The sequence below is a fragment of the Mchenga conophoros genome, linkage group LG2 (assembly GCF_057382185.1).
Source record: "Mchenga conophoros isolate Kocher_MC1m ecotype Shallow Benthic linkage group LG2, M_conophoros_male_GT1.1, whole genome shotgun sequence".
NCBI classification, from domain to species: domain Eukaryota; kingdom Metazoa; phylum Chordata; class Actinopteri; order Cichliformes; family Cichlidae; genus Mchenga; species Mchenga conophoros.
In genome coordinates, this window is record NC_140527.1 from 27,481,475 (window position 1) to 27,495,048 (window position 13,574).

The 13,574-nt window shown below is 38.0% G+C and overlaps 1 protein-coding gene across 3 annotated transcripts in view; it reads left to right on the plus strand.

Moving 5' to 3' along the window:
• Positions 1 to 12,049: 12,049 nt before the first annotated feature.
• Positions 12,050 to 13,574, plus strand: part of nlgn3a (neuroligin 3a) — a 133,715-nt gene continuing 132,190 nt past the window's right edge. For all 3 annotated transcript variants that reach the window (XM_085291310.1, XM_085291318.1, XM_085291326.1), the window contains exon 1: positions 12,050 to 12,410. The gene's annotated coding sequence lies outside the window, so the exon portion shown is untranslated. The remainder of the gene's footprint in view (positions 12,411 to 13,574) is intronic.

The following is a 13,574-nucleotide window of genomic DNA, read 5'->3' on the forward strand; positions in this document are numbered from 1 at the left end:
AGCAGGCCAATATTATCTGCTGACATTAGCTATTTGTGAGTCAATCAGTATTAGCATTTATAATGGACACAAAACCAATGATCTTTTTCTTAGTCGCAAGAAGGTTATCCTATTTATCCTTTTGTGTGACTAAGCCTTTACCAAGCTGTTGGCCACTCATGTCTTGGAAATCTCCTGGACAGACACAATACCATTCAAAATCATTTAAAATAATCACTCATTTAGCATTTTGATTAGTGTCTGACCAGTACAGAATTATTAAGGCATATATCTGGTGATATAACAATGTGATATTCCAATATATTACCCATTTTTTTTAAACAAATTGATTTACTTGCTCTCCCCAACTGTGCTCAGATGAGCTTCTTCTTGTTGTTGTAGCATTCTAAACACATGTGATGCAAAAAGGAGCATAGCAAAGTGCCATCCTAGTGGACAAACTATGCAATGTCAACATTCATAACATTCCTGAAGGGTGTTTTTCTTTTCTTTTTTATGTTACACTGCAGAAAATGATGGGCCAACTCATCTCCCATGCAACATGTTTAGTTTTACACAAACTGCAAAAACAGAGAAAGGGTGTCATCATGTACTGATTACACTTCTTCTAGCCAGGTGTCAGCGACTGATGCGTAAGACACCAAGCGCCCTCTGCTGGCGAAACTTATATTAACTTATATTATAGCACAATAGACAACTAATTTTTCTTTCATCAGCCATTATAAATGCAGATACTGATAGATTGGTACTGACAAATATTTTTGTCATGGCTGTGTACAGGCAGGCAAGGAGAAAGGAGCCAAAATGCAGGACTCACGGAGGCAAAGGTGAACTCTAAATAAATCACTTTCTTGCAGGTTGCAGACTGAACAGAAGACTAACTATACTGGGGGACCATAAACTAACACGCATGTAACCAGAACACACAGAGTAGTAGTAGGGTACGACATGACAGAGAACAAAGGAAAACACAGGGCTTATATGCACAGGGGAGTAATCAGGGAATGGGAAATAGGAGGGAGAGACAGCTGGGAGAAATTAGGCTAAGGAGACAGGGGAAGTAAAACTGAATACACTGACATAAGACATGAACCTTCAAAGTAAAACAGGGCACAAGAAACACAAAGACGTAAACTTGACACTGAACTAAACCCAGAATAATAAATATCCAAACAGCACAACTAAAGAATCAGAACATAAATCCTAATACAGAAAAATAACCCACCAAAATATAAGAAACAGAAAATGCTGGGTCGAAATGACCCAGAACCGTGACAATTTTAAGGTAAACAGATTGCCATGGTCCTGGGTCATGCAAGCCAGTGTTTCTGAGTTTCATGATATTTTGTTATTCATCTGTATTCTAGTTTCTTTTCAGCTTGTCTGGTTACATTCTGTCAGACCTAGCTTGCAGTTATATGTCATAGTTTATCGGGTTCCCCTTGTGTCTCATCCCTGTGTTAATTCGCCCTTAGAGGTTAGTGAGTCTTATCTGTTATGTCTCCTGTCTCCATAGTTTACATTGGCTAGCTCATGTCACGTATGGGTCCTATTTAGGGTTCCTGTTTTACTTTGAAGGGATCTTGTGTTCAATGTTCTTTGCTTTACTTTCACTTCCCCTGTGGTGTCATTATAATTCATTTGTATCAGGTGTTCCCCGGGTGTCTCCACTTCCCCTGATAACCTCATGTGTGTATTTAAGTCCTCTGTCTCCCTTTGTTCATTGTTGCATTGTCTGTGTTCCACCCCTCATGTCAGGATTTAGGACTCTGTGGACGTCATAGTCATATGGCTTGTTCATGTATGAGTTCATAGTTCCTTTATGTTCCTGCACAAAGCCCTGTTCATAGTCGTCACAGTCCCCTTGTCACTGTCTTCCTAATCTTTATATTTAAGTCTCAGTTTTCTTAGTTTTCATTTTTCCCCAGTTTAGGTTTCAGTTTAGTTTTGCCTCTGTGCTTACTGCCTTGTTTTGTTGAACTGATTATCAGCTGTAATAAAACTCACTTTTTGTTCAAGTTAATTGTGGTCTCCTCGCTTGTGTCTGCTCCTGTGAGGACCCAGGAGCAGACACAGGTGTATTTGCACATATTCCACATCATTTATAGAAATATATTATTCCCATGGTAATAAAATACCAAAAGCCACTGGATCCCAGGAAAAATGGTTCAAAGTTTTTCTTTAATTTCTCACCTATATATACAGGGTGGGCCATTTATATGGATACACCGTAATAAAATGGGAATGGTTGGTGATATTAAAGTCCTGTTTGTGCCACATTAGTATATGTGAGGGGGCAAACTCCTCAAGATGGGTGGTGACCATGGTGGCCATTTAGAAGTCGGCCATCTTGGATACAACTTTTGTTTTTTCAATAGGAAGAGGGCCATGTGACACATCAAACTTATTGGTAATGTCACAAGAAAAACAATGGTGTGCTTGGTTTCAATGTAACTTTATTCTTTCATGAGTTATTTACAAGTTTCTCACCACTTATAAAATGTGTTCAATGTGCTGCCCATTGTGTTGGATTGTCAATGCAACCCTCTTCTCCCACTCTTCACACACTGATAGCAACACCGCAGGAGAAATGCCAGCACAGGCATCCAGTATCCGTAGTTTCAGGTGCTGCACATCTCGTATCTTCACACCATAGACAATTGGCTTCAGATGACCCCAAAGATAAAAGTCTAAGGGGGTCAGATTGGGAGACCTCGGGGGCCATTCAACTGGCCCACGACGACTAATCCACTTTCCAGGAAACTGTTCATCTAGGAATGCTTGGACCTGGCACCCATCTTGAGGAGTTTGCCCCCTCACATATACTAATGTGCCACAAACAGAACTTTAATATCACCAACCATTCCCATTTTATTACGGTGTATCCATATAAATGGCCCACCCTGTATTCTGCAGGTTTCTGTCACGTACAAAAGTCCCAGTCACAAGACATATTTTCTCAAGTGCTCCTTTTCTTTGGCACAAGATTAAATTGTTCTTGTATGTGAAAGCACGGGCCTAAGAGTTCTGTCTCTGACAATGTGCCCCACAGAGTCCAAACAGACTGTCTGAACCAGACTTGACTTTCTTCAGGTTTTAACAGTGATCAGACTATTTGTGGTTCTGCCATCAAGGAGCTGATATTTGTGGATAAGATGATTCAGTGTGACCTTCTAAAGAAGTACTGGAGTGGGACCAATTTTACCTGCAGACTGCACACTACAAATGACAATCTGTCAACATAACACAGTCACAAAGCACTGTCATTAGGTTGTAATCACTTATTTTATCATTTGAACTGTGTATGAAGCTCTAAATGTGTTTTCATCTCAATGCTTTGATTCACACATAAACGCTCCCTATTTCTGGAGATCCCAAATATAAAACTGTAATTGAGAGAAGTCATTAGTCCCAATCCTTGGAAAAAGCACCTGACCACACAATTGCCTGAGCCACTGCCTTTATCTGTGATCACTTGCAAGTGTAAGCTGCATTATCTTACTCATTATGTAGCCACTTATCAAACATACTAATCATTTCACACAAGACTCTGATTTTAATGATTTGTATTACTAGCTTAAGTACATTACAAGCTTCTGGGGAAAATGAATTGAATCCCCAGAAACGCTGAGCCCTACCCTCAATTTTAAACTGATTTATCAAATAGCTTTTTTTCTACTATGTTATTATGCATGAAAATTTTGCCATTTACTAGTCAAACCCAGTATGTCATTATTAACAATTCAGATAAAAGTCAGCAATGTGGAGTGAGGATGGCAATGTACAGGCCACAGGCATCACAAGACCCAGCCACGAGGCAGTTTCAAACAATAAACTCTATTGCTAGGTTAGTAGGTTAAACATAGACTCAATTCTCTTAAGGTCAACACAGTGTGGTTGTTAAGCGATGATATAACAACCCTGCTTCTAGGTCCAAGTGTTGGATGAGGGTACAGTTTTATAGTGCTGTGTCACTAGTTTTTTGTATAGACACAGCCCGAAAAACTACTCAGTTATCATCCAAGGCCTGTTCTCATTGTTCCTGTGTAGCATGTCTGCGCTGGCCACACCCCTAAATTTGCTGGCCCCTATATAAACGTGTGCACGAGAGAGGAAAACACCCTACATTTGAAACAGCACAATAAAACTGGAAATTCTGTTTTTGGTGTGCCATGCCAATATTTTTAGTGGGCCCCTTAAAGCCACCCCTATGAAAAAATTCTGGAGGTGCCCCTGTATCACACGCAGCAAGACGCAAAAAAGGGATCCAGAACTGCATTGTTGGTGCAGATGTCCACAAGGTGTGGTCAGCGTCTTTCTAGCTGCTACAGAAGAGCTGCAAGGTGTCTGCTATCCAAAGGTGCAGCTGCAGTATTTTCCAGGCAGAGAAAAAAAGAATGTGAGATAACTTCACTCAGAGATGGAGAAAGATCTGAAAAAATAAAATAATAAATGAATTAAAAGGTTAGGGGAGGAAGAAGAGATATTATTTTTTAAAGGTAAGGACTGCTCAGTGACATTTGATAAACTGGAAATCTAAAGCTTTTATGTATACTGAAGCATACTCACTTTGTGTTATTCAAAGGTTGCATGATCGCTACAGGGGCTACAGAGCTAGTTTGGGGGTTTTTTGTTTTCTTATTCTCTTTGCTTCTCTGTTCGTGTTCTACATAACAGATGTTCAAGCTGCATACACTGATTAGAATTAGAATTTAACTTGAAATAAATGTTTTATTCCCATGCATTAACATTATTTTATTATTATAAATAATATGACACAGGGTTCAATTTCCCTTGCATAAAAATAGCTGGTAGGAATATTCTCCAACAAGCTGCAGTTCTGTTTACATTTGACACTTTGGTACTTTTTAGGGCCTTGACTTTTTCACTTTTAATTGAGTAAAAAAGTTTAAGCAGTATTTCCTATTCAACAGTAATTTTTTTTTAAACCCAGGAATCTAACTTTTGCCTAAGTGAGCAATGTATCTCTGAAGACTACGCTCTGATTGCGGATGCGATGGTATCAAATGTCCTGTTGGCTGAGGTTTTATCCATTCCCATTCATTCATTTCATTTATTTATTCATTTTCAGGCACAACAAATACCTATATTGAACATAAAATACACAAAACAAAAAACAAAACTTGCCTGAAAAAGGAGTGGGACGAAGAAAACTTATTAAATCCCACCCCTATACTCACTCATCAACAAAAAAAAACAAACTTCCCGCAGCTACGCCCATCATTGCATACAGACCCATCAACAGCCCCGGGCAGATACAAGCATCTAAGCGGCAGCTCGCAACCAACAATTAGAGCCTTCATAACTGAATACAGAATATATAAATTATAAATTGCATTACCACAGGTAACAGGCAGTAATAACTACAAGTAACAAACACACATACATATACATACATATATATCTACACACACAAGTACATATATGTACATACATACGCACACTTTATTTTTTTTTATTTTATTTTGGAATCCATACCAGCAATGGTAAGAGAACAGACATTACAGAGCACTGTGACCAGACCAACTGTTTGTAGAGAAATTTAAATCTATGAATATTTTTGCATTGTTTCAATTGTAAAGTCAGACTGTTCCAGATTTTCACACCACATACAGACACACAAAAGCCTTTACGGGTTGTTCGAGTTCTGGGTAATTTGAATTCTCCAAAGCCTCTCACATTATAAACCTTTTCTCGAATTTCAAATCTAGTTTGTAAATTTGCCGGTAAAAGTTTAGTAAAAGCTTTATACAAAATTATGGATGTATTGTAATTAACCAGATCCTGGAATTTAAGTAACTTTGCCTGAAGAAAGAATTTGTGAGTATGATCTAGATAACCAGCCTTGTGAATAATACGCAGTGCTCGTTTCTGTACTGTGACTAATGGATTAGTTGTATTTTTATATGTATTTCCCCACACTTCCACACAATATGTAAGATATGGAAGAACCCATCTCTTGTTCCTTCTTTGTCCTCATTATTTTCTTTTATTGGAAACAATTTGACCCTTATTGTGCATCTTCACCACATTTATGTGTTTATATTAGCCTATCCACAGCTCTGTAGTTAGTTACAGAGTAGCAGCAACCAAACCGATCGTTAACTGGAGTTGAAAGAATTCGGAACATGTTTTAACTCTCAGTTGTGCTTTGGAATTGAAGGAATGCTTAGATCTGGAAATGGCTAATTGCATCAGACTTAATAAGTAACAAGTTCAGCCTTACCCTAATACTGTCTTTGTTGCACAATTAACAATAAAAGGAAGAAAGTTTTAAAAACAGGTAGAGAACTAGAGAAAATCTTTGTATTTTATCATACCAGCAACACCAGCATCAGACATCATATGAGGAATTACAAAACACTGCAAAAAAAAAAAAAAAGGGATGTAGACAGAAACCTAAAGTAGAGAGCTGGCAGTCCTTTGGCTCCCAGTCTAGAGTGTTCAGTATTCATAAGTCAGCAGACCACAATCATTTTCATGCCTGACCTTGTGTAATGCCAGCTAACCTATACACACCTGTCAAAATACTCAAAACTGCCTTGATGGTAGCTCTAACTAGCATTTTAACACAACACATACGACACACACACAAACATAAGGGATCTTGAAGGAAAGTTCTCAGTGGTAGCCTGTGTTGTCTTCCTAATGTCACAGATCATCAAAACAGCACTGCCTGCAACCGTTCAGTCAAAACGATAGAAATTCTGCAGGAAGTGCATTCCAGTATAAAATCAGCACTGAGATCGCTTTGCTTTCGATGATAATCCATCAGGGATGTCATAAATGTCAGCTGAACAGCCCTGCTCTTTCTGTAAACATGCTTATAGCAGATCACTGACCAAAGCCGGATGAAGTTATTCTTTAATTTCCTTACTATTGATTGTTTCTCTGTTTCTATTGTCCCCATTTTCCATTACTGTGCAATATGAAGTTTTTTGTTGTTTGTTTTCATGTGATGGTGATTTTGTAATGCCCACTGGTTTGAATTTTGAACGAAGAGCGGCAATAATAATCTGCTGACAGAAAATTGAAAACACTGTGGTTTTGTCATGTGGATGAACAAAATAAGTGGCTTAGAAGTATAAAAAATATGTTGAACATGTTTTCATGTTTTGCACATCTGTTTTTTCCCCTCCCTTAGTAGATGTCTTCTGCAAAGTTTTTCTATTTCTAGTTCATATCAGTCAGGTTTTCTTGAACTTATCTTGCTTCATTAAGCCCAGCAGTGTAATTCTGAAGCTGTTTAATAGCTATGTATGCTAATCACTTTCAGCAACTCAGGATGGAATGAAATAAGAGAAACTATTAATCTTCTTGAGAAAATGATGTTCCCGCAGACAAAGAACTGAGATGCTAAACTTGGGTTTATAGATGAAAACATTGTCGTACAGTATTCAAACTGCAAAGTTGCTGCAGAAGCAAATAATAAAAGTCTGTAAATAAAAAGGCTTGAAATCATAGCGTTCTTTGCCATGACTTGTATTACATTTAGATATTTCTGTGCAAATAGAGGATAACTTCCACTAATCTGACACAAGCATTTAAGACCGCTGCAGTGATTAAAACGGTCTTTAAAATATATAACAAAAGAACTAGGTCAGTGTAGGAAAACTTGTTGAGTATTGTTGGATATTGGATCCTCTGCATTTCTGTCTTTACCTTTTCTGTTTTATCTTGATTTGCGAGAAAGTGAGGGAGGTGGGCCCCTTTTATGCACATTATCTGTGTGACAAAGAAAAGAAAAGAAATGAAACCGTCAGTTGTGTGAAAAAAAGAATGCAATAATTTACAAATAGTTACAGTCATCACTAGAATAAAGGGTAACATATTAGAAAATACATCAAATACTGAGAAATCTAGTGGGTTAAACGATATTGTAAATCTCTTCTCTTTAAAAGCTTTTGGCAAATGTTTGGGAATATATGAAACTAGTCCCTGTAATTGGAAAAAGAACTGTTTTTGGCTGCTCAGCACATTGTGGTATTTTTCTATTTATTATGTATCAAATGTTTACCACCGCAGAGCCACACGGTTGTAATTTTCTTGCTGCAATTGACTGGATGATTTACTAATTTACGAATAAATTCTTTACAAATCCTACCATGTGAATTCATGGATTTTTTTTTCACATTCTGTCTCTCACAGTTGAAGTGTACCTCTGGTGCAAATTACTGACCTCTGTCATCATTTTAAGTGGGGGAACTTGCACAATCGGTGGCTGACTAAATACTTTTTTGCCCCACTGTAATTGTGTTTGTGCTGCCTCTACGCCGTATTTAACTTTTGTTTTTTGGCCTTTTACACTGAGTACAGAGATTTCTCTGGACTTTTTCAAATCTTAGGGTGTGCTTCTTAAATTTTTGAACCAATAATCCTTCCACAGGTAGCTCTCTGTGATGATTTTTTGATACCCAGTTGTGTTACTCTATTACTTCCAGTTAATCTAATTAGCTGTAAAATATTCATTGAGGGGATATTCTACATTTATTCCAGACTTGGTTTATTAGAACAAAGTATCAGTTTCTACATTGACCATATTGCCTTTGCACATTTTAAACAAAATATTGTTTTTAAATAATAATAATAATGGATTGCATTTATGTAGCGCTTTTCGGGGCCCTCAAAGCACTTTACAATGCCACTATTCATTCACTCTTACATTCACACACTGGTGAAGGCAAGCTACAGTTGTAGCCACAGCTGCCCTGGGGCAGACTGACAGAGGCGAGGCTGCCATATCGTGCCATCGGCCCCTCTGACCATCACCAGTAGGCGGTAGGTGAAGTGTCTTGCCCAAGGACACAAGAGACTGTCCGAGCCGGGGCTCGAACCAGCAACCTTCCGGTTACAAAATGAACTGCCAACTCCTTGAGCCACGATCGCCCCCGATAGTAATCAATAATTTGCAAATCATTTTGTTTAGGTTTTTGTTTTTTACATTTGGGTTTCAATTCTTTGTTAATATACAGCAGTGGTCATCAGAATTTTGTTCTGCTGACTCTCGTCCTGCTCGCCTGTCTCATTTACTTGTCTTTTCCTTCTTGTATTTCCTGCTAGACATATTTTTCTAAAGAAGGGCCCAATCACATTTGACAGACATGAACTCTATTTTTATCTATTTTTATATGTATGTGGGTTTTTCTTTATTTGCTCTGCTCCGTGAACTATTTCCCTTTATGTTTTTTGACTAATGTCATCATTTTCAAAACATGTGGTCAAGACAACTGAGAAAAAAAAAGAAAAGCTCTGATTTACTTTTTAGACAACCCCAGCTGTTTGCATTCCTGTTTTGTCCACAAAGAGCTGTTTTACTTCATTCAGCCGAAGACTAAATGATATTTGAACATAGTCAGTATTGCACTCCCATAAGAAGCTTTTATGTGTACATCTAAAATCCCATCCCACTCACACTCAATTCCACCTGTTTCCCTCTCATGTGGGTGCTGCGTGTATTGTTATTGATGTAGACAGTGCTCTAAAACTTAATATTTTTGAAAACAGTGTTGCAAAAAATGTCAGAAAACAGTCTCGGGACAGTGAATTGTTGATATTCCTGCATTTCTGTAATGTTCACATGACTCACTTCTAAGGCATAAATAGTTTTTCTGAGTGCGCGTTTGATGTAACCCATCCGGTTGCCTCAGGCAACATTCATCTGTTTGCATGGAGCTGACTTTCTCCTTTGGAAAGAAAAAAATGTCCTTGTGAATGAATGACTTTACTGTGCCCACCTTTAAAACTTGGAACTGAGCACACGCAAAGTTATCCCTCAACATTAGACGGTAAAGGGTTACAATGCTTTAGAGTACCCTTTGAATTTTTGCTCTTCTTTTTTTCAGCTGACTGGTTCATAAAAGTAACAGTGCGTCATGATTGAGCGTCTTGCTCAAAAACAATATGTCTTGTGGATGCATTGCACTCCGGTTTGTTTGTGTCAGTACCCCCCCCCTTTCCTTTTCTTTCCCTTTTTTTGTATTTTACACTGTGTGAGTGTTGAACCTTAGGTGGGGGATAAGCAGCAGCAGCAGCAGCATCAACCCCTTGCTGTTCTATAATTAAAAGGTCTCTGCTCACAAGAGTCATGTGTATGCTGGTTTCTGTTCCAAACACCAAATTAGATTTCAGTGATTTCCAGCTTTCTCTTAAAATGTACAAGTGACTATTATACCTCTAATTAGACCTGCACTTAGTATTACCTGTTTTATGTGGTACACTTATGTGGAATAGTGTTTCTTTTATTTGCATTTAAACTGTCCTAAAACGCAGTCAACGCTATTTTTTTTAGTGTTTCATAGATAGGTTAATTCTGCCAGATCGTTATAGAGGACTCTTTGTAATGCTGCGGCGAATTTGGAAGGACTGCTTTTTATGGTTCATCTCAGAACTAATGTTTGTATTACTTTTTTGACAACTGAAATAATTACTATTGGCCATATTACAACTTCAGTAAGCTGAGAAGAGGAAACGGGTAACAAAATAAAATGTAAACAGCAGAACACAAGGAAAAAAGAGGAACAACAGATGATACAGTATCGATCTCAGTGAGGTGGCCAATGAGAAGCGATGGGAGATTTTAAAATATCAATAGAGAGAGCAGATGTGTTGAGATAAACTGTTCCATATTATTATATAGCGACTACAGACCCAAAATGACTTAGACTTAAATCATAGAATTGTTTTTCACTGCAGTCTCGCATTAATATTTCAACGGTGCACTATGGTTTCAGGAAAATACAGTAAATGTTTGCAAATACTCGAGAGCTCGTTTCATTAAAATTATATGAAAGTTACTTAAATGTTTTACTCAAAAGCATTCATTTGACAGTTATTGCATGCCTGTCTGTTCCAGAGAAGGAACTCTTTCTTTTGCTCTTTGTCAGAGTTTTCTATCTTTCTCCTAATCAATGTATTCTTATTTTGCATATCTGAAACGCGGACCCAAATTCTCTGCTTTTCCCACACCAACACTGGCCAATTCATCTCCAGTTATATGTACTTCAATGCAGCTAACATAAAGCATATTCTACATAAACTACTCAGGCACTGTTACGGTGATATATAGAGGTGGTAATGTAATGACTTGTAATGAAAACAAAATGTTTGAAACCACAAATTATCCATTTGTCTGCTCTGTAATCCTTTTATCACAAACACTTTTTAAAATCAGCGTTGGAAAGAAAAAAAAAAAGATGATTTCCCTTTAATGAGTATTTGTTTGAAAACAATTATATAATGAGTTCTGTAGCTCTGGAGGAGGTATGTCAAGCCTGAGAGAATTAACCTGATGATGTCATAATGGCGTAAAGTATGATTTATAATAGAAAGCTTGCACTGGAAACTGACAGCAGGAATAAATGGGGGCTTTTATGATGCTTAGAGACCAATCAAAAGCTGCCTTAGCTCAATACGGCATCCAGTGTTGGTGGATCTGAAGGATTCCAGGCCTAATCTTTACTCACCTGTGCTGCATTGTGTTATATTATTATCTCACTGACTCGTGTAAAGATGGGAGCTAAATAAATGTCACATAAATCTTAAGAAAAGCTATAATAGCTAGTTCATTTATAAAGTGAGAAATGCTGGAGCCATCTGAAAATATGCTGTGATAATTTAATTATTTCTAACCAGCCAGTTCAGCATTTATAGATCTCACCTCTACTTCATTTATTTTTTCTTTGACTTCATCCAAGTGCTTGGATGCCTTTAACGTTTTATCCTCTTTATAAATTGCTAATCTGCCATAGAAATACAATCTTCATTTAAAACGAAGTTCTCAGAGGCCTCAGTAACTCTACAGTCATTATTAAATAGGCTACGTGTCTGACTTGCCTTATAGATTTTGTTCTGGTGAGAAACGTTAGTCCGGGGAAAAAGGGTTGTGTTTGATGAGCTGTCAGAGAAGGTAGAGAATAGTTGGAAGGCATAAACCGTCTGCTCCTTTTCATGTATGATGCGTGTGCCCTTGGTTACCTAGTAACTCTCTTCTCCATCTCAAATCGGCGCTCCCGAATATTCATACGGGATAGCGCCGCGCGTCCCCGCGAAGCTCGTGTTGAGCTCAAGAGTCAAGGCAAAAGCAGCAAAACGCACCAGGACTAGGAGGAGACTTCCCGCAGGAAAAAAAGGAAAGAAAGAAAGAAAGAAAATTAATCACTAAAATAAAACGTGGGAGAAATCCATTAAAATGACAGCGGAGTGAGGATAATGAGAGTCGTTATCGCTTCACAGGAAGGTCATTCCCGAAAAACATATAAGCGGTGCGCAGACTATACGGATATTTGGAGTACAGAGACTCGACTGCGAGTGAAGACCCCGAAACAGTGAAACATTATCCCGGCTTTTTATTTCCAGAAAGGCATGGGGGGATTTAGATCTCGACAAGGCAGGTGAGTCATTTCATGAGACTTGATGAGCAACTAGAGAAGGGGCAGAAAATCTAAGGCTGTCTGCGTTCTGAGTGACTTGGGGAGATGTGCAGGGGGGAAAGAGGGTATATCAGGATACTTGGATTTATTTTATACGACTTAAGCTTCTATTTTATTTGTGTGCGTGTGTGGAAAAGATTAAGAGTGGGAGCTATTTTGTAACGCAACATCGACGCAGCGCTGTACCCCGGCACGGAGGCACGTATACTTCCAAAACGCATTCGGATTTTGTGAGTTGGACGGACTACCCGGAGTCTTATTAGACGCAGGGGTTTTGGATGCTGCTAACTGTCTGCATCTTTTCCTCGCACTGTCATATGTAGCGTGTTGCGATACCAGCGCACGGCAAACGTCAATGCAGAAAATAAATGCTTGCGATAGATGTCCAGAGCACTTGTTACTTGGGCATAAAGACATCTTGTGCGCGTGATGGGCGCAAGCTCTGTGTCATTGTTCATCCTGTAGCAAGGAAAAACCCCGAAAACGCCAAATGAGTTGCGTTTATTGCAAAAACAAGAAATAAAAGGGCGGAAACTGCGAGCTCTGAACTTTAAGGTACATTTAACAAAGAATTGATGGCTTAAATAGATCAGGTTAGAAGCAGATCTAAGGTCCCTTTTTTTTTCTTTTTCTTTTTTTTTTTTTATAAAATATGATTGGGACCAGTTTGCACCAGGCTACCGACCTCCATCAGGATGAGCAGGATAATCTGCCACGGGGATACATGGGTATCCCCCGATTCCTATTCCCTTTTTTAATAACATTTTCTCCTAATTGGTTTGTGGATGATTAGATGAGTGGCTCAGTATAGAAGCTTCAGTGTGAGCTTAACTGGTTATTAAAGGGCATTTTTCATCTTAGAGTGACAGAGTGTGTGTGTATGTATATATATATATATATATATATATATATATATATATATATATATATATATATATATATATATATATATATATATAGGTTATTCTACTTGCTGCTTGACACTTATTCATTCTTTTTAACCTTTTGGCTTAATCACATTAAAAGAGATTTTTAAAGAAGCAGGAAAAAGTTATGTTTTTTCCATCTTTAATACCTATAAAAGCTGCAGAACTGAACATATTGCTTGCAAAGCAAAGAGTTTAT